Here is a 25523-nt window from a genome sequence, read left to right on the forward strand (position 1 = left end):
AAGATTTGGGAAGACGCGGAGAAAGTGTGCATGTGATGTCTTGCGCCATGGAAAAAACAACATCCCTACTGAGTTAACTGGGGTGACATTAAGTAAAATTGTTTTAATGGTAGTTTAGTGGAAAACGGCAAAGACATGATTGATATATCTTGCGGTATAAAATTCTTATCTGAGCGCACAAGTGTGTCCAGCGTTTACCTTACCTTCTCTCCCTGGCAGGAGATTCGCTTCGGACCCGACAGGACTAAGTCGCTTTTACTTGCAGATATTCCTAATCAATCGATTGAAGAAATGTTCCTAAAATAAGAATAGGCTGTCAAACCGTGCGATGAACCGCTGTAAATAAATGCGCATTTTAACTCTGCCCGGTGCATCCAATTGTGTGTGTCTTGTGTTCGCATGGAAGTTAGAGGAGTTGCATTCCAGAGGATGAGAATGGTAAAACTTGACTCTCTCTCTCCCTCACTCGCTCACAGCAGAACTCTTTCCTCATCCCTGCCCTACTCAACTTTCTCAAAAAGTTTTTTTTTCTGTTCTCGCGATACAATATATCCAGCGCAAATGATGCAGCAAGCGAGGCAATAAATTATGTGTGAGTCAGTAGGAGAAGAGGACGTCCTATTTGAGTCCTACTGTGGAAAGGTGAGGTTTGTTTTACGCGTGCCAAATGTGTTAATCATGCACCTGTCCAGTGTCCACGCCACAGGGAAAAACTCAATGACGAATGGGCCCAGCGTAATTATTTATAAGTAGGCCTAATTTGTTCTTGTGGAAGTTGCATATATGGCCTATCTGAATAGGCTATAGGACACACTTAAAATGTAATAATGGTGTATGATAAGAGAAAGAGGGTGTAGGGGAGCGGGGGAAGCATAACGGTCTTCTTAACGGAGCAAATTAAGGAAATGGGTCTGGCCAGAGGAGACTGATATGGCCCTGCTGGGTTCTTTCATTTTTGACAGCGTTCATCGCCGAAAATCAGTTCAGGTTTGCCTGGGGATCTGGGGGAGAAGAATGAGAGGATCTGGGGGAGAAGAATGAGAGGATCTGAGTGAGAGAAGCAGAAGTGGCCAGTGATGATGGGAGTGGATTGTTTTGACAGTAAGAGAGCTCCTCCCGAGTTGAATTGGATCTCTCTCTCTCTCTCTCTCTCTCTCTCTCTGAGCTCTCAGAGCAGAGCAATGCAGAGCAGAGCTGAGATCATCTTGTACAACATAAAGCCTGACCTGGGCGTGAGGCGTTGAGGTGGGGGTGAATTTGAAGGTTCAGGGAGTGATGGGAGACAGCGAGAGCTGGTGTCTGGTGTCAAACACTGGGCAGGGGCATCAGGCAACTGCCACCCCCTAATTCACATTTAACGTTAAATGCAGTTATTTTACTGGTATGCATATTGTCCCCAACTCTAAATTGTTTTAGCAGATTAATCACTTCGAGCACTTTCAACATGGTATCCCTAGAGGGTATGTGCATGCATAAAGTGAGTGGCAAATACAGTGGCAAAGTGAGTTTAACGTTGTTTAATGCAATCAGACTTTTCTGTTTGGATGTATGGGAAGGGCCAGAAGTTTTTTGCCACTCAGAACATCATGTTATGGTTATGTTATTTATTTTTGTCCATATTAGTCAGCCCTAAATTCACTGATATCAGAGATAGCTATATAACGACATACAGTAGGTTGCATGTTAAGTGCTCTAAATGCTTTTATAGAGAGTTTGTTGCTAATTAGCTTGTTTCTAGCTAAGTTTCAAGGTTCCCAACTTCCCATCAGCACACACTACCATGTGGGAGAAAGGAAATTAGGAAAAACAGTGCAGGGTTGGCCTGTGGATCTTTCTTGGCACAGACAAAGTGTCATTTATAGTAAAATACCTCCCCCTGCCTTCCCTTTCTCTTGCCATCATCTGTCTCGATCCACCCATCCCTCGTTTAATCTTTCTACTGTTAGTAACAAAGCGTGGGCTTCATTTTGGGGAATGTTTACTCCCCTGCCCTAAAATGGCTGAACTACAAGGCTTGAAACAGAAGCATTGAAATAGCAGTTGGCTAAAGTAATTAAACAATTCAAACTACCCTTGCTAAAAGAAATACTGTCTCCCAAAGGCTTGTGTTAGACCTTAACATAATGTAATGCCACTGTCCAGTATAAATATTCCAGACAGAACATATTCGATATTCCCTCCTTTAAAAAAAAATCATTGTCAAGCATATAACACCACTCCTCTGCAGCTATGGCACATAATGTGCCCACTGCCCAGCACATGTCGCCAATACATTTCCTTGTCTATTATTTTCTTATACTATATCCCCAAGGCAATTTTAATAGCTTAGATTGGGATCAGTTCTGGCTGTGCGGAGAGCAGTATAACTGTAGCGAGACTTTCTCACACTGTGTGTTGTCTTTGGCTCCGTTAGCCGTGGTTCATTTCCTTTTGTCTTCTGCAGCACAACGGCTGCCAATATTCATGTGAAATATTTCAAGAAAATGAGCTGAAGCAGAAATGAGTCTCTCTCCCTCTCTCAATATCTCTCTCTCTCTCTCTCTCTCTCTCTTTTGCATGAGAATAATGCAATAATGGAATTCTTACACTTGCATCGTCACATATGGTCTCGTTCAGCACGCGCACCACAGGTATACAGCACAGAGCTCAAACATAACCACAATGGAACTCTGGGGAATCTCTCCTTGCCCTTTCGCCTGCAAAAGCATTGTTTCAAGCATATTGTGATGTTAAGAATCACAAGCATTGTTTGAACTCTTTTCAAATAAAAAAAGCCAGCTATTCCAACATGGAATATCTTGCAGCTCTTACCATGCTGTGGTTGGAGATCCAAGCATAGTGTAGATGCCTGCTGTAACAACAGTGATGATGAGGAATGAAGGACCACCAAGTTTAATGAGCGGGGTCCATGCTGGATGGCTTTCAGCCATGCACTACTTGTTCTCTCGTTTCTTGTCTATATGGCCACGATAACAGAACATTAATTCAGTATACACCAGACCCAACACTTGATACTCGATCAGAAATTAGGACCTTTGACTGGACTTGGACTTACAGTAACATGGACTTGCACGGAAATACTTCAAAGCCACTCTGCGACACACATGGTCCCATCAATGTGGAGTGGACTAACCTTCCCAAATCTACATCTTGCAACTTTATCTGCATGTGACAATTAAGTGAGAGATTTTGGTCTGAGATGATCTCTTACCTTCCTCCTCTCTATATGGAAGGTAAGATTTGTGTGTGCAAAAATCTAGTTTTCAAAAATAGCAGATTTAAAAGCACAATTTAAAGTGAGTGCAATTATGTTTAATTTAAGGTTGTGTGGTATAGTGATCAGCTCTGTTGACCCATGTGTTACCGACAATGAGTGCATTCTGTACCCATACAGTTTCATAGACAGTTTCACAAGACACAAATGCATGTATAGGCTCTATAGTACACAGCAGTAGGTATATACAAACACACAGATTCAATCAGGACCCACGTCCCCTCTGGGATCACAGTGGTTACTGTATTTTTGGCTGTTTGACCATCCACTCTGGTCCATCCGCCCACTTATCTACCCTCAACATACGATTTATGCAGTGTTGGTGTCCCCCCACTCAAATCTGACCATAGGGATGGAAAACATTCCCCACTGAGATTTCCTGTGAGGGGTTCACCGCCATCTGTAAGAAACACTCGAGCACAGATGTAGAGACCCATAAACACTCCATGCAAACACGCGCACCCGCAGAGGAATACTAGAAACGCACGTCATATTAAGCGTGATTTATACTTCATCATACCATTACGACAATATTGAATGCTGGAAATAGCCGATTTACAAACTCACAATGCATTAGCCTGGCTAATAAGCCAGACTCAAATAACACAACAGAGCTGATTCGCGTCTGGCTTTAGCCAGGCTAACGATGCATTGCATCTGCACATTGCAAGCTTGTAGAGATGGCTATTTTTGGCATGCAACACCGTTGTACAATGGAGTATACATTAGGCATTAAGTGCTATGTCAAGTGTGTTGTTCACATTACACATCCATTCAAGCCGTACAGGGCCCTAATATCAGTGCTATAGTTTACAAGCGACATGCAGTAGTGCCCCCAGTGCCCATGTTTAACCACCAATCTTGCTCCCATGGGCATGTAACGTTGGTCTTAAAATAAGGTGTGGCTCATTTCAATCTTATGTACAATGAGAAAAGGCAAATAGGCTCTGTGCACAGAAGCCATATTGGAAAGAAACTGGGCTTATCTCCTTCTTACAAATTTATTGCGAACGCAATGAGCCACTTACTATGAGACCCTGCTGCTCATGTCTGTGTGTGTGTCTGTCTGTCCCGCTGTGACACCACCCGCCCGCCACCAGAGGGCGCAGCTGTAGCACACACACACACACACACACACAGGGCGCAGCTGTAGCACACACACACACACACACACACACACACACACACACAACCACACACACACAAGCTGCGTTCGCTTCCCGCGTTTGCGCGTCTTACTTGTGCTAAACAAGGTTCTGTTCCATTTAGTATAGCACAGTGGTTCTCAAATTTCAAGGACCCCCATGACAATGAGCATACAAATGGAACCAGATGGACCCAGTAGACCAGAGTTACACACCCGTAAGAGGCCATTTGGAACCCCCTCAATGAACTATGTGGGTACCTGGACCACATTAGAGTGTTCCCAGTGAGCCAACATGCACAATATCAGCACCCAGACTGAATTTGAACGGAATGGAACGTACGTCATGTGATAGATTTTCCACTTAATCCACAAGTTATAGTTTCCTAAGGAGTTTACTGGGGAAAGTGGGGGGATCATGTTGAGAGAAAAGATGATAAACAGCCAAAAGCAAAAACGGTAACGGTATATAAGAATAAAAGATCCGCACACCGATATTGCTGTTCCCAAATGCATGTTTACTTTGTAACGGTTCGAGCCGCCAGACTTCCAGACCTCGAATAAAAATCTGCACACCAATATAGGAACAAGTAACAACCTGGTGACTGAAAACAGTACACAAGTAAACAAAGCTGAAATATATATTATATATATTTTCATAAAGGATCATGTCTGCCTACTTTCTCTACAAGATCGGGCTCCACACAGCTGATTTCTCTACAAGATCGGCCTCCACACAGCTGATTTCTCTACAAGATCGGCCTCCACACAGCTGATTTCTCTACAAGATCGGCCTCCACACAGCTGATTCAAATTATTTGGAATCAGCCCCCCCCCCCCCCCCCACACACACACACACACACACACACACACACACACTTTACCATTTCATCCCCATGCAGAGATTCAGGTGTCACAGCAGCAACGGGAGGCATACTATCATCCGACGGAGCAATGCTCCGAGGTGCGCTGCGGGTCGGGAGAGGGTTGCGGTTAGTTTTAGGTGTCTGCCCCGGGGGAGGTTAGGGTTAGGGTGAGGGAGGAGGTAGGTTGTCGTTCGGACCAATGCTCCGTCGGATGAAAGTACTGCACTCAGCAGCAACAGCAGCCAGTAAGAATGAAACACAGGAGTTATGCTAGTGTCAAGAGCCATTTATTCATTTATTAATTTGAATTAGAGTTTGGCAGACAAAATGAAGACCTTTTAGGTCAATACGCATAGGTGAAATTCATGTCTTGCTCAAAATAAATCATCATCAAAGACAGGAGTGCCTTGGATTTATTTTCTTTGCAAGTCTGCACCATTTGGCAGTTAAGCACATGCAAGCAGTACTTCTTTGAAAAACGTTTTTGCACTGATTTGTGCCTTTTTATTTCAGTCAGGTTGTGCTCCCACATTACTGACACGGAACACTCAAATGAATTCAATAACGGAACACTGGAAACTTCTTGTCAGATAAGGTGACAGACCAGTTAATGCAGTACTGGACAGAGCATGCTGGTGTGAACAGAGAGCATAACAGAACAACATTGGGGAAATAGTCCCCATTTTGATATTGGCCAACTTAGATGTTTTGATTTGATTCCTGCCTCACACGATAATCCTGAAATCTCCCACCCCCTGGTCATCATCATCACGCACACACGCACGCACACACGCATGCACACACACACAAAATAAGAAATTAAATCATCCTAGTTTACAAAATGGCAATGATAAAGACAGTGGAAAGGTAGACTGTAAAAGAACTCTGACCTACTTATGAGGACTTGACATTTCCTCTGATCCATGGCACCATAAAAAAGAAAAGCATTGATGCGTGTGATTGTGTGTGAGGGCCCGGGGATCCCCTGCTCCAAAAGATGTCCCGCAACAGCGTGCACACCACACCCACCAACACAAGACAAGGCGAGCCGAGCCAGGGATGTAGGGCTGGGGTCAAAACTGTGGCTACGCCTGAGGTCAATTATGATGTATGTGAGAGCACAAGTCAAACTCTCGCTGGGTGCACGCACGGTCTGGATGACTCCAGTAGTAGAAGGAAATACCAGCATTCACCAATAATTCGGAGGATGGTTGCCTTTAAGTCCTATTATACTTCATTGTATAACGGATAGCGAAAATAACCGATCTGCAATCTCACAATGTGAGCTTGTAGATGTATTATTTTCGCTTTGAGGTTTTTTGAATATATATTTTGTATGAAATCCCAACAGAATTAATAGTTAATGCACAATGCAAAATCCTGCAGGTCAATTCAAATTAACACTCGGTATTCTACAGTGCACGTGCATGGTCAACAGAATGGTTCAAATATACAATCGAATGTCTATACTCTGTTCATGTGGAGGGCCACAAGGAGTCTGATGATCTGTAGAGTGGCCTACATTTGGTCACTTACTCCTTGTCTTGATATTAAACATGAGTGTCTTTCCATCGCTAAGCCTTTGCGTAAACAAGTGCTAAAGTAGACAGCATCGACTCTGTCCGGAATAGCCTGGCATGGCCACTGGCAGACTAATATCACTGCGTAGATAGTCTGGAATCCCAGTCATCTCTGGGCGGAACATGCATTACCAAGGGGCAGATTTAAATGCAAATGCCTCTGGTGATATAACCTGCCCCATATTTGCGTCTGTCCGTCCGTCTGTGCGTGCGTGCGACCTGACCAGCTATCTCTGGCACTGTTGGCTTTGTCGAAGCGAAACTGTGCACACAATTCAATTCAAAGAGCTTTATTGGCATGAGAAAACATACGTTTACACGTGCACACACACACTCCTTGGATGCCAGAGTGAAACCTCTGGCACAAATGTTTCACATGGGCCTGTTATAGCGCCACCAGGAGCAGAGCCATGGAGTAAGACAGAGTTACGACAACTCTGTTCACTTCATTGGGCCAGTCCAATGGCGGCTCTTCTACATAGACTTCTAATGGCGAAGAGCATTGCGAACAGTGACAAAGTCCTGGACCGGACGTTGGCAGAATGCATTGGACTCAGGCAACAGCCCAGCTTTAATGATCTTAAATCCCTTTATTTTAGATAGTTTTTTAGTAATTGTACAACATAAACATTACAGAGACTTTAGTTGTCACTGTACAATACTTTAAAACAGTTATCATGTTGCATACATTTTTGGGCGGCTGTGGCTCAGGAGGTAGAGCAGGTCGTCCAATGATCCGTGGGTCGGCGGTTCGAATCCCGGCTCCTTACTCCACATGTGGAAATGTCCTTGGGCAAGACACTGAACCCTACACTGCCTCCAATGAGTTGGTTGGTGTGAGCTCGCCACCATTGGTGTGTGAATGTGGGAAGTGAGGACGCTGGCGTCGACTGTTCGCCGCTTCACCTCCCAATGTATGAATGAATGAACCATTGTAAAGCACTTTGAGCACTTGGAAAAGCGCTATAAAAATGCAATTAAAAAAAGAATGCAATTCATACATGCCTAACATATGTGATATTTGCACCGCCCTCGTTGAAAACAATGTACTGTATTTTCCAGGGCCAGGCTGCATGAACAGTGCTCGAGCACTCAGTTTTCTGCCCCCTCAATGTCGTAACTCTGTCTTACTCTATGGCTCTGACCAGGAGGAACACATTTCTTGACAGTACTCCTACAGATTTTGTCCAAACATCACACAAATTGGTAGATTCGGTACACAGTATGTCTATAGTCATCAAACAAAATGGGGTGTTCGGGTGTACCTCTGGAGGCAGAGACATGTACAGTAGATGCATAACAGCAACACAGCAGTGTGGCCCAACAGCAAAGGCTGTTATGTGCTTCCTCCCATGCAGGTCAGAGCTGAACTCTGTGTGACTCTGATAACATTGAAATGAGGAACAATTTCACGCTGCTGCACTCATGGCCGCTGTTTATGACTTTAATTGTTCGTCACAGTGCTTCGGGGTCTGGGAGCACTTTCGTGTGTGTGTGCGTATGTGCGTACGTGCGTGCGTGTATGTTTAATTTAAACAAACACACAAGACAGAAGCAAGAGTTCACTCTTATTTAAAGGCACTCAAAAGAGCCAAATGTTTTCCCTTTCATCTTTTGTGTCTCAACTACAATGCTAGGGAAAAGAATGCATCATCATTACCTCTACTATAGGGCCAGTGGTGGAAGCAGTAGGCAACTATTAGTTTTTTTTACTAGTAAATGTAGCAATACTACCACATTTATTCCTGGGGCCAATACTCATAATTATAATAATAATAATCAATAATTTCACAAATTGGTACCACCTACTCTACAGTAGGGTGACCATACAAATGATGCTAGTGCATGATGCATGACGATAAAATGAACGGAACTACTTAATTTTCACCAAAACCAGAGCAGAGCTCCCACCACGGGACTCGGGCAATCAATTAATACAGTTGCAACCACTGCCATATTAATGGCAAGTATTTCATACAATTTATATGTTCAAAAATTGTGAACTATCCCTTTAAGAGAGGAAACAAATCAGTGTACATTGCAGGGAACAGGTGAACAACATCAGCTACAGAGAGGACAATGTGAACAAAACAAAGGAAGTCATTCTGGACCTCCCACACTGTGACCCCTCACCATCAAGGGGACAAAGGTGGAGCTAGCAGGCAGCTTTATGTTCCTTGGCCTTCATGTGTAAAAAAAATCTGAGCTGGACTGAAAACACTGTTGCTACAGAGAAAAAAGCACAGCAGTGGCTGTGCTTCATTAGGATGCTGAAGAAGGCCGGACTCGGTCCTCAGCACTTCACTCTGACCTACAGAGGAGAGGCCTCTGTCAGTCCTCAGCACTTCACTCTGACCTACAGAGGAGAGGCCTCTGTCAGTCCTCAGCACTTCACTCTGACCTACAGAGGAGAGGCCTCTGTCAGTCCTCAGCACTTCACTCTGACCTATAGGAGAGGCCTCTGTCAGTCCTCAGCACTTCACTCTGGCCTACAGAGGAGAGGACTCAGTCCTCAGCACTTCACTCTGGCCTACAGAGGAGAGGACTCAGTCCTCAGCACTTCACTCTGACCTACAGAGGAGAGGCCTCTGTCAGTCCTCAGCACTTCACTCTGACCTACAGAGGAGAGGCCTCTGTCAGTCCTCAGCACTTCACTCTGACCTACAGAGGAGAGGCCTCTGTCAGTCCTCAGCACTTCACTCTGACCTACAGAGGAGAGGCCGGACTCAGTCCTCAGCACTTCACTCTGACCTACAGAGGAGAGGCCTCTGTCAGTCCTCAGCACTTCACTCTGGCCTACAGAGGAGAGGCCGGACTCAGTCCTCAGCACTTCACTCTGACCTACAGAGGAGAGGCCGGACTCAGTCCTCAGCACTTCACTCTGACCTACAGAGGAGAGGCCGGACTCAGTCCTCAGCACTTCACTCTGACCTACAGAGGAGAGGCCGGACTCAGTCCTCAGCACTTCACTCTGACCTACAGAGGAGAGGCCGGACTCAGTCCTCAGCACTTCACTCTGGCCTAGAGAGGAGAGGCCGGACTCAGTGCTCAGCACTTCACTCTGGCCTACAGAGGAGAGGACTCAGTCAGTCCTCAGCACTTCACTCTGACCTACAGAGGAGAGGCCTCTGTCAGTCCTCAGCACTTCACTCTGACCTACAGAGGAGAGGACTCAGTCCTCAGCACTTCACTCTGACCTACAGAGGAGAGGACTCAGTCCTCAGCACTTCACTCTGACCTACAGAGGAGAGGCCTCGGCGAACGCGATCCTCACCAGCGGTATCACGGTGTGGTCTGGAAAGGAAACACTACCCAAAGCTGAGAGGAAATCGCTCCAACGAGTTATCAAAAACCACAGAGAGAATTAATTGGGATCGGCTCTCCCTGCCATGGACACAATCTACTGTACACACAGCACTGTAGGAGGAGAGCACAGAGCATCTTTAAGGATCTATCGTCATCCTGCTCACCTCGTGTTCGTGTGGAGGAACTCAGGACACAACCTGAGGCCAGAGAGCAGATCTCCACCCATGCACACGACACGCTTTTTTTTGTCAAATATGTTTTTATTGAACAGATTATAAATTATTACAAACATTATGATATGAAATACTTTTTTTATTAAACAAAATGAAAGAAAAAATAAACAAGACAAAAAAGAGAAAGAAATCCCTTAACCCTCCCACCCATACTGCTCAGTGACACTGCATACTATAATAAGATGATAGAAAGCTCATGGAAAACATCTAAAAGGAAAATGGCGTACAGTCAACCATATCAATGGTATCCTGTCTATTAATCGTTTCTACTCAGGTAATGGACAAGGGGCAGCCAAACCTTATCAAACTGTCTCTCCCTGTTTCTCAGGAAATACCTTATTCTCTCAAGATGAAGTGTACTAGTCATTTCATTTAACCAGTGCTTAAATGCAGGAGCCTCCTCCTTCTTCCAGTGTGTCAGAATTAGTTTTTTCGCTGTAATCAGACCATAAGAGTTGTTTCTGCGCTCTCGTCAACATAGGCATGGAGTCTGACAAACCCAGAATTATTAGTACAGGATCGGGGTCAATATGAATACTCAAAATATCAGAGAGCGTCTCAAATATCTTAATCCAATATCTTTGTATCCGAGGGCAATGGGCGAAGCTATGAAGAAGATTTGCATCTATTGTATTACATTTGTCACAATGCGAAGAAATATCTGGGTATGTGTGTGACCCGGGCCGATTAGAGTCACATAGAACTTGCATGGAATTACTTCATGAGAAACACAATATATATATTCGAAGTGCACTGTTAAAAGTGCAGGGTGCATAATTGTGAAACCCAATAAAGCTGGTTTGCGACTACGCCACCTTTTTTAATGAGGATGGTCCTCTTTATAACACTCTTAACTTCAATATAAAGATGCACACAGGTTCTAGTCTTATACCAGGTAAAAGAGCATTTAAACATAGGAAACCCAGGAATAACTGAAACAGAAGCAGTTCTAAGGTACCGTTGGTACAAAACAATGTGGATTTTATTAGTCCTATACATGGGCACTTTAAGATGGCCGATTAAAAATACAATAGAAAAATCTAAAAGCCTAACCTACCTATATCCTATAAACAACCTAACTAATTAACCAAACAACCAAAACAATAATCAACAACTCTTAAAACATTACTGTTCAATATGTGCAACTTGCAAGGGGGCAATTAGTCTCTTGGCAGCCAGGTGGGGTCGAGGGAACTTCTCAGCATCACTGTGAACACACAATGGACACACCGCCAGTTCATCCAGTCCCAATAACCTCACTCCACAATGGCAGCTACAGACAGTATGTTGTCAAGGTCAACTTGAAGGACACAGAGGGGGTACTTAGCTTGGAGAGGGGCAAGTCGCAACTTAGCCCCTCTGCTGCGGTGATTTGGCTTCCCCTCTGTCACTGTCTCATCTGCCGGTCCAGATCCTTGGTTAGTTTGCACAACTCCTCCTGTCCCATCGTCCGCACACAACAGACCCACTCCTGCAGGCCTTCTCCCTTTCCTGTCTCTCTGTTGAATGAATTCTCTGGCCCCATTTATAGTCACTGGAGCTCCACCCCACTCGTTGACAGGGCTGGCCCTGGTCAGGTAATTAAGGGCTTAAAGGGCTAAAAGTTCAAGGACACAACCCATAAATGATATTACACAACAGCACATTAAGACAGTAATATAAAGGACACAAGGGAAAACAATATTACTGATTAACAGGTAAATAATAAGGCCATTAGGAAACACAAAAAAAGAAAAAGAACACTTGACCCCCGTCACATATGTTATGTAATTTTAATTTGGAATAATGGAGTCTATGTATGACTCGAAACTGGATAAGGCAATGTCTGGAATTGATAGAGCACGCATTCATTTCTTCAAGGCTGTCTTCCCAGAGCTCGTCTGAAATTGAAGTCCCCAGCTCATTTTCCCATGCCAGCTTAATAGCTGATGTAGTAGGTAGGTTTGCCACTTGAAATGATTCATAAAGATGTGACACCCTCACGTCTGGTACTGTATTATTAAGAAGGAACCTATCTAGGGATGAAGGTGTACACACGACACGCTTTAACCGTCCCTGCCACTGTGTGAGTACTAGTAACTGAGGACATCACGGTTCTTAGTATGACAGATGAAATGTAAATCATAATAGATGAATATTGCACTATTATTTGCACTGTTTTTAGTTAGACTATGAAGTACTTATTTATTATATTAGCTTTTTAAAGTATGGTAGGATCTATGTAGGATTGTACATGTTTTCTGTGTCTTGTCTGTATTATTTTTAAGAACATCCCAATTCCCAAAAATGATGGGTGCTTGATCAAGACTAGATACCTAGTAAAATGAAAGGATTTTTTTTTTAATCTACGGCAGTAGATAATAAATCCTTCTAACAAGAGCTATTTTGTGTGTGCGCTGTGTGGATATCTCGATTTAATCTTATGAATGCACAACACATGGTTGTGGCGATTAAGGTAAAGTGTGTAGCTTCAGCTGCAGTAATTTTTCACTGTGTTCAGTAATGACTTCTGTGATCAAAGGATGTTTCTCTAACCGCCTCATAATCTGCAGTCCACAGTCCTGATGGTTACTGTTAAGTTGGGAGAATATATTTGTGTCATAACAAATTGGAATTATTTCAGTGATGAAGACAAATTGAAATTGAAAATTGCATTAAAAGAAGATGAGCATTAGAACGAGGAGAGATTAAGTTTTTCTCAGCATAAAAACAATAGCTTCTGCATTCCAGCATGAATCTGCCTTGACACAATAAGAAAATATTGGTGGAAGTTGAAACAATGCAACAATTGCATATTTCTTCACCCGGCAGAGTTCCAGTCCATGTGCAGCTGGTCCAACATAGTCCCTACCTGGCATCCGCAGAAGCAGAACACATGCTGGCAGTTTTAGTGGGTGTGAAATGCAGTAAAGGAACCATGGCTAGAGGAGCAATGATGGTGACCTTTTAGTTTATATGACTTCATCGCAATTTCTTAAAGCCGCCTATGCTCACGACAACAAAAATGAATGGAGGCGCAAACAGAATGATGCAGCTGTTTGTCTGGCGTTTTGTTTTGTTTAGTTTTTACCATGAACACATATTTCTTCCTGAGTGCCACAAATCTAACCTAATCAGTAACTGATTGTTCCATTTATTTATTCTCCAAAGTTTCTGGTCAGTAATCAGTAACAGTAATCGTTCCCTATTTACTGTTCCAGCTTACATTTTTTAAGATTTCCTTTTTTCCCCCCAAACTGTTGCCTGGGGCATATCAACCACCTTTTTGCCAATCTGGAAACCCATCTGCAAAATAAAGGGAAAACAGCACTCTCTTTTCCTAACAGTCTCGAGAGGACTACCTCTTTGTCTCCTGCGAGCTTAATGAATGTAGCCTACTGTTAGAGTTCAGATGATGACCTCACAGCAGGTTTGACAGCATATGACCGTCAGCAGGCCACGTGTGTGTGTGTGAGAGAGAGAGAGAGAGAGAGAGAGAGAGAGAGAGAGAGAGAGAGAGAGAGAGAATGGCAACACACACTAGGTCATTGTTGTTCTTAGGGAGTCTGTTTGGGTGAGGCCGGCGTGTGACTCAGCGACTGATCAAATCTGTCTGGAGGGAGCGAAGGGAGGGAGGTAAGAACAATAACAGCACTGGAAGGAAGATCATTTATTTTCATCACAGTATAATTATCCATGCTTATCGTCACAGTGAGCCAATACTTTCTCTCCCAGCCACCACATGTATCTGTGGTTTAGATGTGTGGGCTGATTCGGAAAATATCTAAATATTGATAATCAGTCAGAAGAGTCAGAAGAGCTGTTTCTGTAGAATTAGCTATAGTGCGTGCGTGCATGCGTGTGTGCGTGTGACAGTGTGTGTGTGTGTGTGTGTGTGTAGCATTATATATAGTGTGTCATTATATATTATATTATAGTGTGTCATTATAGTGACACCTATCTGATGTTATGGGTAAATGTTGGGATTGGCAATTGTGGAGGGGAGAGGGTTAGAGCTTCAGGTGGCCTTCATATTCCCAGTGTTGGGGGGGGGGGGGGTCTCTTGGTCTTCTGTATCGGCATGTGAGAGTAAATATACGGTAATTAGTGGTGTATGCAGTATAGCCTGTATTATTATGTCCAATAATAAATGAATAATGTGTAATTAGTAATAAATGAGTAATAACAATGAATAAGTTGGCATTGAATCAGTGCTGTTGTAAACACTACAGTATGAATACCAAACAAAGGGTAATCGTTATTTAATCGCTGTCTATTAAAGCAAATGAACACATGAGGAATTCCGTGATTGTTCCTTCTCATTAATTAGGGATCGTGGGAAACTGAAAAGGCATATGCAGGGCTCCACTGATTAGATTTGTCATGGGTATCTGAACAGACAACAGAAAGATCTACAGCTGTGGGATAATTACGGTAGTTCTCCTACAGTATCTTATCTGTTTATTCTGCGTAGTTCCTCAGCAAAGCTCCTTGGTTCCTTGTCATGTGTGAGTAGTAGTAAGGGGCACCCTATATCCCTCCCACCCTTTTTATTTAGGGGGGGATCCTAACCACCCATCTGAGGGCACTCCCTAGAGGGGTGGGCGTGGCATTTTAGCATTTTCCGATGACGTCATTATATTGATTGTGCTGATTGGAGCTTCCGGTATCTGATGATCTCATCGTATTGATCCTGATAATGGCATTTTCATCTTTGGCAGTTGGGGGATCAATATGATTCTAGTTCTGCTTTTGTGTGAGGCAGTTAATGCCCATCTGTTCAAACTGAACTGCGCATGCACTGATTTGTGTAGGCGAACTGTTCTATTGATTCTATCTGTGTGTGGGTCTGTGTGTGATCATTCAACTTTCTCCATCTATGCGACTTCCTCAAAATCAACAGACTGTGGCCGGCCGGTTTGGATGCAAGACAAGCAGTTTCTAGCCTGTGTGGGCATATTGTACTCCTCCATCTGTCGATTCTGTCATGGCTCTAGACAGTGCTGATGTCCGAGGTCGGCGGCACTTGTTATTTTCATCTAGTATTTTAATTCACCATTTTGTTATTTTACTGACTTCTTCATTTTGTCATTTAGCCAAGCCGATGATGGCTGAGTAGCAATGTTAAAAATTATGTTCAACCCTAACTGTGTGACAGTCTGTGATATAACAGGCACCTATGGTATGTTTAAGGTAAAGCATTTAGGCAAAATACAGGAGGGGTATAGATGATGCATGCTTAAAAAAGTATAATTGACATGATATGGGTTTTTTTATTTTAGACCATTGGATTTAGTTAAGTAGAGTTCAATACACATCTTCGGACGTGACTATCTTCTTTATCAGTATTATATAATATTACAGTTTATTTAGAGTATAAGGCTAGTCATTAACCATTGGTACCAATTTTCACATGGTTTCTAAACTTTGAAAGTATGACGGTGTGTTAAGGCATAATGATGCAAAAGTAGCAGATCTGCAATTCTCACAATATGTCACTCGTAACAGTCTCCATATCTAGGACTCTTACTATTATTTCAATAGACCTTTACCTATAGCCCCTGTCTCGGTATCTTTCACTCCATAGTACACCATGCTGAGTACGATAGATGCCTATCATTTTATAAATGGTTCTGTCTACCTTCATTGGTTTGCTCGTCGATATGCCTGTATCAACTTGGGGTCCTTTGAACTCTGTAAATCAGAGAGTTAAATCACTAAAAGACGTTTGAATGTTGAGTGATTCCAGACATTTATACCTGGTGTGCTAGTAAATATGCTAGTAAACACATGAATATAGTACTTTTGTATCCGTTATTTACTATCAATGTCAGTAATATGATAGAATCAAATACTGTTTACTATGAATAAGTTCATGTGGTGCATATATTCTTTACATTTAGGGGTTGTTTGGACTCATGCACTGAGACACATGATGTTTCGGGGGTGTGTGTGCAGGGATCCTAATCTTTATGACCCCATCGGCATGGTGATATTGATTTTGCTGGGTGTGTGGGACCAACCATAGCATATGTGGGCATATTGCACCCCCCTTCTTCTGAGCAGGCTATGGGATAGCGGTATTGATTCTATCTGGGGTGTGTGGTCCTGGGATCAATAGTTCGTATGGACCCTGTCAGGGACATGCTTTTGCTGGGGGCTGTGTGAGTGTGGGTGTGTGTGCGTGTGCGTGTGCGTGCGTGCTGGTGTGTATGGTGAATTTTGCATGGTCCACGGTGTCTTAATGTCTTGTTTAATGTATGACTTGTATTATTTTGGTACGTGGTGCTGTATTTTGTGACATTTGCATGGGTCAGGGTGTCTTAATGTTTTGTTTTAATGTATGACTTGGGTTATTTTTGGTATGTGGTGTGGTGTTTTGTGACATTTGCATGTTTCAGGGTATCTTAATGTTTTATTTTAATGTATGACTTGGGTTATTTTTTGGTATGTGATGTGGTATTTTGTGAGTTATGCATGGTTCATGGTGTCTTAAGGTTTTGTTTAATGTATGACAGGGGTTATTTTGGTATGTGATGTGGTGTTTTGTGAGTTATGCATGGTTCAGGGTGTCTTAAGGTTTTGTTTTAATGCATGACTTGTATTATTTTGGTACGTGGTGCTGTATTTTGTGACATGTGCATGGGTCAGGGTGTCTTAATGTTTTGTTTTAATGTATGACTTGGGTTATTTTTGGTATGTGGTGTGGTGTTTTGCGACATTTGCATGTTTCAGGTTGTCTTAATGTTTTATTTTAATGTATGACTTGGGTTATTTTTTTGGTATGTGATGTGGTGTTTTGTGAGTTATGCATGGTTCATGGTGTCTTAAGGTTTTGTTTAATGTATGACTGGGGTTATTTTGGTATGTGATGTGGTGTTTTGTGAGTTATGCATGGTTCAGGGTGTCTTAAGGTTTTGTTTTAATGCATGAGTTGTATTATTTTGGTATGTGATGTGGTGTTTTGTGACATTTGCACGGGTCAGGGTGTCTTAATGTTTTGTTTTAATGTATGACTTGGGTTATTTTTGGTATGTGGTGTGGTGTTTTGTGACATTTGCATGTTTCAGGTTGTCTTAATGTTTTATTTTAATGTATGACTTGGGTTATTTTGGTATGTGATGTGGTGTTTTGTGAGTTATGCATGGTTCAGGGTGTCTTAAGGTTTTGGTTTAATGTATGACTTGGGTTATTTTGGTATGTGATGTGGTGTATTTTGTGACATTTGCATGGGTCAGGGTGTCTTAATGTTTTGTTTTAATGTATGACTTGGGTTATTTTTGGTACGTGGTGATGTATTTTTGGTATGTGGGTATGTGGTTGGGGAATTTTTACATGGTTCATGATGTCTTAATGATTTGTTTAAGGTATGAGTTGTATTATTTTGGTAAGTGATTGTATGTTTTGTGGCATTTGCATGGTTCAGGTTGGCTTAATGGTTTATTTTAATGTATGACTTGGATTATTTTTGGTACATGGGGGTGTATTTTGTGGCGTTTGCATGGTGCATGGTTCAGGCAGGCCGTGGGCATGTCTGTGGCCGTTTGAGCTGTGAGGTTGAGGTTAATACTGAGTAATGTACGGTTAGTTCATGCTAGTAGGGTACATGTTTAAAGTAATCATGTATATCATATTGGCGTAACTAAATTTGAAATGAGTTGAGTGGACTTTGTATTTTTAGATGAACACACTATGTTGTTCACCTACAATTATAGGGATCGATGACTAGAGTAGATTGACGGCATTTTACAATAGCTACTATTAGGTATTATTGACATTTAAAGTTAGATAGACTATAGTCTATACTACATGGTGGTATAGGCATCCATGGATTTCCAGGGAATTCAACCCGAATCTGTAGACGGGGTCTGTACACAAAACACAATGTTTTGTGTTGACAATAACTACGATGCAATAACAGCCATCATACTAGTAAATATTATGTATACTAGTTAAATTATCTAAACTCTGTGATTTGGCATAGACATTTTTCACGACACATAGGAAGAGTCTAAACTACATGCATAATAATAAAATATGGTTGAATGTTTCAAATACTGGATAGTTAGAATGGGTCATGCATGTTTTTAATACAACCACCTTAACATCACCATGTCTGATGGTGCAGTGTGTAAATGTAACAGGTTATCTACATGGTGTATACTAAAGTATGTAATACTGATGTACCGATGTTTTTCCAAGAGTTCAGATCGTATAGTTTAGAAAATTGTGTAAGTCTATACTATACGAGGTCTTTAGATCATGGTCAGCACCAAATATCATACCAAAAGTCTGTATCTTATGTTTATCAGGTTTTATTTTGATCAGAAAATAGACAATTATGCAGATGAACATACACTGTAGCACAACATGGAGCAAAATGTACAAGACAATGAATTCACCAGGACATCAAATATACTCAGTCATCAACTATTTCTAATGTATATATATATATATATATATATATATATAGATATATATATACAATGATGCAATCAGGTCAATCATAGTGGTAATAGTTATGTCCTTGATTATTATATATTTTTTTGGATCATATCAGGGTAAATCCTTCCAGTAATGCAAATAAGATGTACATAGCCTATGGATTCTTGACATTGGCAGGGGTCCTATCTCAATACCGCTAGTTCTCAATACCTTAATAACCCCCGGTATAAAATCATCAGTCCACAACTTGTTCATTAAATCTTTAAAATGATTGTAGAAGTAATATCGGGGCGTAATATTCAAACACGTGTGCTCGGTTTGACTAGAATGGTCTATGCGGCAGCCGTTGCATTCATCCTTCATCTGTGCGGTTATAGCCTTTGCGAGTAGTTGAGCAACATGTATTTTCAGAATATCTGTAAGATTTGTGGGGTTTGTCCCACCAAACTCATCCAAAGTCAGTGGCCAATTCAGGGGGTATGGCGACGAAAGCAATGGTGTGTCGGAGTCTGGAGGGTCATGGGGAGCAGTTGAATTTGGGGCTGATAGGTCTACCCTCTCAAAATACTCAGTGTCCCCCGCACCATAGCCCCAAAATGCCCTCTCAAAATGTTCATCGTTCTCCGGATAATAGTCGCAAAATGCCCGGGCATCATCATATTCATCGCTGTCCGTATCTGCAGTACTGATGTTATGCCACCACGGGGGGTGTATACACGGTCCATTGAGGGTCCATCCATCAAGAGCGGTCCCTTCATTCGAGTTTGATTCTCCCAATGAAGAAGTAGAATCCTCCATGGTCCGTGAATGGCCCAATATATCGGCAATAATGAGTTAGCATTTTACCTATAGTGTAGGAGGGGGTGGGCTGGTAGCTGCAATTGTTGGACCATCGGTTTCTAGATCAGAGTGGGGCGTGGGTGCATCGTTTTCTAGGGCGCTGTACGAATTATGATTTACAGGACGGTTATCCATTGAGAATAATGAAGCGCCAGCTGGCTTTGGGGGATCACCGAGCGAGAACCCCCTAGGTCTGGAATCACCGAACGAGAACCCCCTAGGTCTGGAATGGCATGTCTGGTAATCCACAAGCCTCAGTTTCTTTTCATTGAAGTAGTCCAATGATCGTGAATCCACACGTTTGACGCCTCTAAGGTAGCCTTCCAGTAGGTCCAAAGATTGATTCTCTATAGTTGTGAAGAAATCCAAGGCTTCACACATCACATGCTTTAGAATCCCTAAATCATCCACACCAACGGCTAGTTGGATTGGAAAGCATTTCTCTTTCTCCATGATACTCTTAGGTCTTTCAACTGGGGTACCACATTGAGATTTGTATCTTAGTAGCAACCATAAGTTTGACCTAGAACAGTCAACGATGAAGCCCTCACTGTCACTACGCGAGGGTATTTCAGAGCTCGTCCGTACAAATCGAGATGGCTTGATATAGCCAGGGTTTATCTTTGTATCCAATTGCAGATACTTACAGAACTCAAGAATAGGAGGGACCAATCGCTCAAATTCAGATGCATAGATGCGTATGTAAGGCAACCGGTCTTCAAAGATACTGTCGCCTGTTTCCAATGTATAGAGTTCAATAAATCGCTGATTCTTGAAGGGAAAAAACGACAGACGAATTTTCCGGCCGTCAGATAAGGTCCAAACTTTCCTATTCTCATCTTGGTAGCAGGTAGAGTACATGTTGTCTTTCTTTCTTCGCGGGCAGCTAGTGTCTCTATTGTAGGATTACTCAGTTATGTAGGGTTATTCTCCGTATTTAACAACATCCCCGGAGAGGTGGAGCCTAAAGAATAACTGCCATACTAATCATGGCCGACCTTTGAGGTCAAACAGGGTTTTTTATACAGTACCGGATACGTTACACCCCCAACAAAAGAAAGGAAGGATCATCACCATTGCATAATCCTGATTAGTTACAATAGTCGCAAAGTTTAGTATACTACCACCGTAAGAACCTAACTAGAATCTAACACCGGTAATAGTGTAAATATATATATATATTATATATATGAAATAAAAACAACAATGAAAATATGTTGATTTTTTTTTAATTACTGAGAAACATAGCATGTATTTACACAAGTATGTTACACATTACATTTAATAGACACGTTCAATTCATTCCAATTCGTTTTGGGAGTCGTCCCATCACATAGTATGGATTTTAAGTGGCAATGTAGATTTTTACATATAGTAGTAAAATAAATAAAATAAAATAAAAATAAAAGGCAAAGAAGTTTAGCGATATTGGGTTTAGCACTGAGGAAATGACGCCTTATGTACACAAGGGAAAACGTTTTCCTGCTCTCAGACTTTTCGTTTCCCTCAAAGTATGGATGATCCAAGCATTCCTCCACTGTAGGTCTTTTCTTTGGATCTTCATTGATCATCCTCTCGATGAGATCGTTGGCGAGCACATCCTGAACATGGTGCAGGTTGTAGATTCCATCCACAATGTTAACTTCACACCGTGGGCCTGTACCAAAGGGGTGGTGTCCTCCAGACAGGATGTAATATAACAACATCCCAGCCACCTTTAGAATGAAAATGAAATGTAGGGACAGATTGTATTGTTTTCTTTGATTAAATGGTTCTCTCATACTGGAAAAAACCATACCTGTATGTCGGCACTTCTTGTATATGGTACAACCGCACCGCCATAGTCTTCATCAATGGTCTCCTTCGCCTTCCAACATTTTCTTCCTGCACTACTCGTTGCATATATTGTTTGTCGGTGGTCCACCTGTTTACGTACTCCATAATCGGACAATTTCACCTTCCTTGTAACATCTGCAGGGTAAATTGTATAAATAAATAAAAAAATATATATATATTTTTTAAATGACAATAATACAATAGTTTGTCTGTCTTATTTTTTCATCTATACCTTACCAAACATCACATTCTGGGGTTTGATATTACAATGGAGAATTGGAGGATTCTGTCGATGAAGTGTGTTTAAACTAATGAGAAACTGTTTTGCGATCAGCATTTCACAAAGATGGCCTCCAGGAAACTCGTCTCTTAAGTTAACGTATTCTTCCAGTGTGTATTCACATAATTCAAGAACAACGTAGGCAAAGTTTTCATCCTCTATAAAGTCCATATATTGTGCAATGGAAGGATGATCATGCTCTGGATGGCATGAAAGAACACCGTAGGCAAAGTTTTCATCCTCTATAAGGTCCATATATTGTGCAATGGAAGGATGATCATGCTCTGGATGGCATGAAAAGTAATTCTTCCCCTTCAGCATTCTCTTCACGGCGACTTCAGTGCCATCCTCTCTTAACCCCAAGTAGACCCCCTTTGCTATGCGGAATTCACCATCTAGCCCAATGATAAAATTACCACATTTGACAACGTCATCAACCTCGTGAACGTTTGCAAGTTTCTCTAGTTGTTGGCTCCATCTTTGACTGATTCTGTGCCATTCTTGTGGTTGTTTTGACTCTGTGTTGGTCACTTCACTTTCCGATGTTGGTTTGTTGAGATGTGAGTGTAGCGGTCTAGACATGTCCATCTCAACTTCATTGGTCCGCATTTGTGCATATGTGACAGAGGGTCAAGAGAGGTGATCCCACTATACCAATGAGTAGGTCTATCGATCTCGCAAAGCCAGCTGGCGCTTCATTATTCTCAATGGATAACCGTCCTGTAAATCATAATTCGTACAGCGCCCTAGAAAACGATGCACCCACGCCCCACTCTGATCTAGAAACCGATGGTCCAACAATTGCAGCTACCAGCCCACCCCCTCCTACACTATAGGTAAAATGCTAACTCATTATTGCCGATATATTGGGCCATTCACGGACCATGGAGGATTCTACTTCTTCATTGGGAGAATCAAACTCGAATGAAGGGACCGCTCTTGATGGATGGACCCTCAATGGACCGTGTATACACCCCCCGTGGTGGCATAACATCAGTACTGCAGATACGGACAGCGATGAATATGATGATGCCCGGGCATTTTGCGACTATTATCCGGAGAACGATGAACATTTTGAGAGGGCATTTTGGGGCTATGGTGCGGGGGACACTGAGTATTTTGAGAGGGTAGACCTATCAGCCCCAAATTCAACTGCTCCCCATGACCCTCCAGACTCCGACACACCATTGCTTTCGTCGCCATACCCCCTGAATTGGCCACTGACTTTGGATGAGTTTGGTGGGACAAACCCCACAAATCTTACAGATATTCTGAAAATACATGTTGCTCAACTACTCGCAAAGGCTATAACCGCACAGATGAAGGATGAATGCAACGGCTGCCGCATAGACCATTCTAGTCAAACCGAGCACACGTGTTTGAATATTACGCCCCGATATTACTTCTACAATCATTTTAAAGATTTAATGAACAAGTTGTGGACTGATGATTTTATACCGGGGGTTATTAAGGTATTGAGAACTAGCGGTATTGAGATAGGACCCCTGCCAATGTCAAGAATCCATAGGCTATGTACATCTTATTTGCATTACTGGAAGGATTTACCCTGATATGATCCAAAAAAATATATAATAATCAAGGACATAACTATTACCACTATGATTGACCTGATTGCATCATTGTATATATATATCTATATATATATATATATATATATATATACATTAGAAATAGTTGATGACTGAGTATATTTGATGTCCTGGTGAATTCATTGTCTTGTACATTTTGCTCCATGTTGTGCTACAGTGTATGTTCATCTGCATAATTGTCTATTTTCTGATCAAAATAAAACCTGATAAACATAAGATACAGACTTTTGGTATGATATTTGGTGCTGACCATGATCTAAAGACCTCGTATAGTATAGACTTACACAATTTTCTAAACTATACGATCTGAACTCTTGGAAAAACATCGGTACATCAGTATTACATACTTTAGTATACACCATGTAGATAACCTGTTACATTTACACACTGCACCATCAGACATGGTGATGTTAAGGTGGTTGTATTAAAAACATGCATGACCCATTCTAACTATCCAGTATTTGAAACATTCAACCATATTTTATTATTATGCATGTAGTTTAGACTCTTCCTATGTGTCGTGAAAAATGTCTATGCCAAATCACAGAGTTTAGATAATTTAACTAGTATACATAATATTTACTAGTATGATGGCTGTTATTGCATCGTAGTTATTGTCAACACAAAACATTGTGTTTTGTGTACAGACCCCGTCTACAGATTCGGGTTGAATTCCCTGGAAATCCATGGATGCCTATACCACCATGTAGTATAGACTATAGTCTATCTAACTTTAAATGTCAATAATACCTAATAGTAGCTATTGTAAAATGCCGTCAATCTACTCTAGTCATCGATCCCTATAATTGTAGGTGAACAACATAGTGTGTTCATCTAAAAATACAAAGTCCACTCAACTCATTTCAAATTTAGTTACGCCAATATGATATACATGATTACTTTAAACATGTACCCTACTAGCATGAACTAACCGTACATTACTCAGTATTAACCTCAACCTCACAGCTCAAACGGCCACAGACATGCCCACGGCCTGCCTGAACCATGCACCATGCAAACGCCACAAAATACACCCCCATGTACCAAAAATAATCCAAGTCATACATTAAAATAAACCATTAAGCCAACCTGAACCATGCAAATGCCACAAAACATACAATCACTTACCAAAATAATACAACTCATACCTTAAACAAATCATTAAGACATCATGAACCATGTAAAAATTCCCCAACCACATACCCACATACCAAAAATACATCACCACGTACCAAAAATAACCCAAGTCATACATTAAAACAAAACATTAAGACACCCTGACCCATGCAAATGTCACAAAATACACCACATCACATACCAAAATAACCCAAGTCATACATTAAACCAAAACCTTAAGACACCCTGAACCATGCATAACTCACAAAACACCACATCACATACCAAAATAACCCAAGTCATACATTAAAATAAAACATTAAGACAACCTGAAACATGCAAATGTCACAAAACACCACACCACATACCAAAAATAACCCAAGTCATACATTAAAACAAAACATTAAGACACCCTGACCCGTGCAAATGTCACAAAACACCACATCACATACCAAAATAATACAACTCATGCATTAAAACAAAACCTTAAGACACCCTGAACCATGCATAACTCACAAAACACCACATCACATACCAAAATAACCCCAGTCATACATTAAACAAAACCTTAAGACACCATGAACCATGCATAACTCACAAAACACCACATCACATACCAAAAAAATAACCCAAGTCATACATTAAAATAAAACATTAAGACAACCTGAAACATGCAAATGTCGCAAAACACCACACCACATACCAAAAATAACCCAAGTCATACATTAAAACAAAACATTAAGACACCCTGACCCATGCACATGTCACAAAATACAGCACCACGTACCAAAATAATACAAGTCATGCATTAAAACAAAACCTTAAGACACCCTGAACCATGCATAACTCACAAAACACCACATCACATACCAAAATAACCCCTGTCATACATTAAACAAAACCTTAAGACACCATGAACCATGCATAACTCACAAAATACCACATCACATACCAAAAAATAACCCAAGTCATACATTAAAATAAAACATTAAGATACCCTGAAACATGCAAATG

General features: G+C 41.6%; 1 protein-coding gene and 1 pseudogene across 2 annotated transcripts in view; one reads left to right on the top strand and one right to left on the bottom strand.

Annotated features, from left to right (window-relative positions):
* fbn1 (fibrillin 1) overlaps positions 1–483 on the bottom strand; it is an 86547-nt gene extending 86064 nt beyond the window's left edge. Inside the window, exon 1 of the mRNA XM_083760088.1 lies at positions 204–483. The gene's annotated coding sequence lies outside the window, so the exon portion shown is untranslated. The remainder of the gene's footprint in view (positions 1–203) is intronic.
* The window catches only part of LOC310854594 (receptor for retinol uptake stra6-like), a 197525-nt pseudogene that overhangs the window by 156695 nt on the left and 15307 nt on the right, over positions 1–25523 (top strand). The window lies entirely within an intron of this gene.

The sequence above is a fragment of the Protomyctophum parallelum genome, assembly GCF_964188405.1.
Source record: "Protomyctophum parallelum genome assembly, chromosome: 2".
NCBI classification, from domain to species: domain Eukaryota; kingdom Metazoa; phylum Chordata; class Actinopteri; order Myctophiformes; family Myctophidae; genus Protomyctophum; species Protomyctophum parallelum.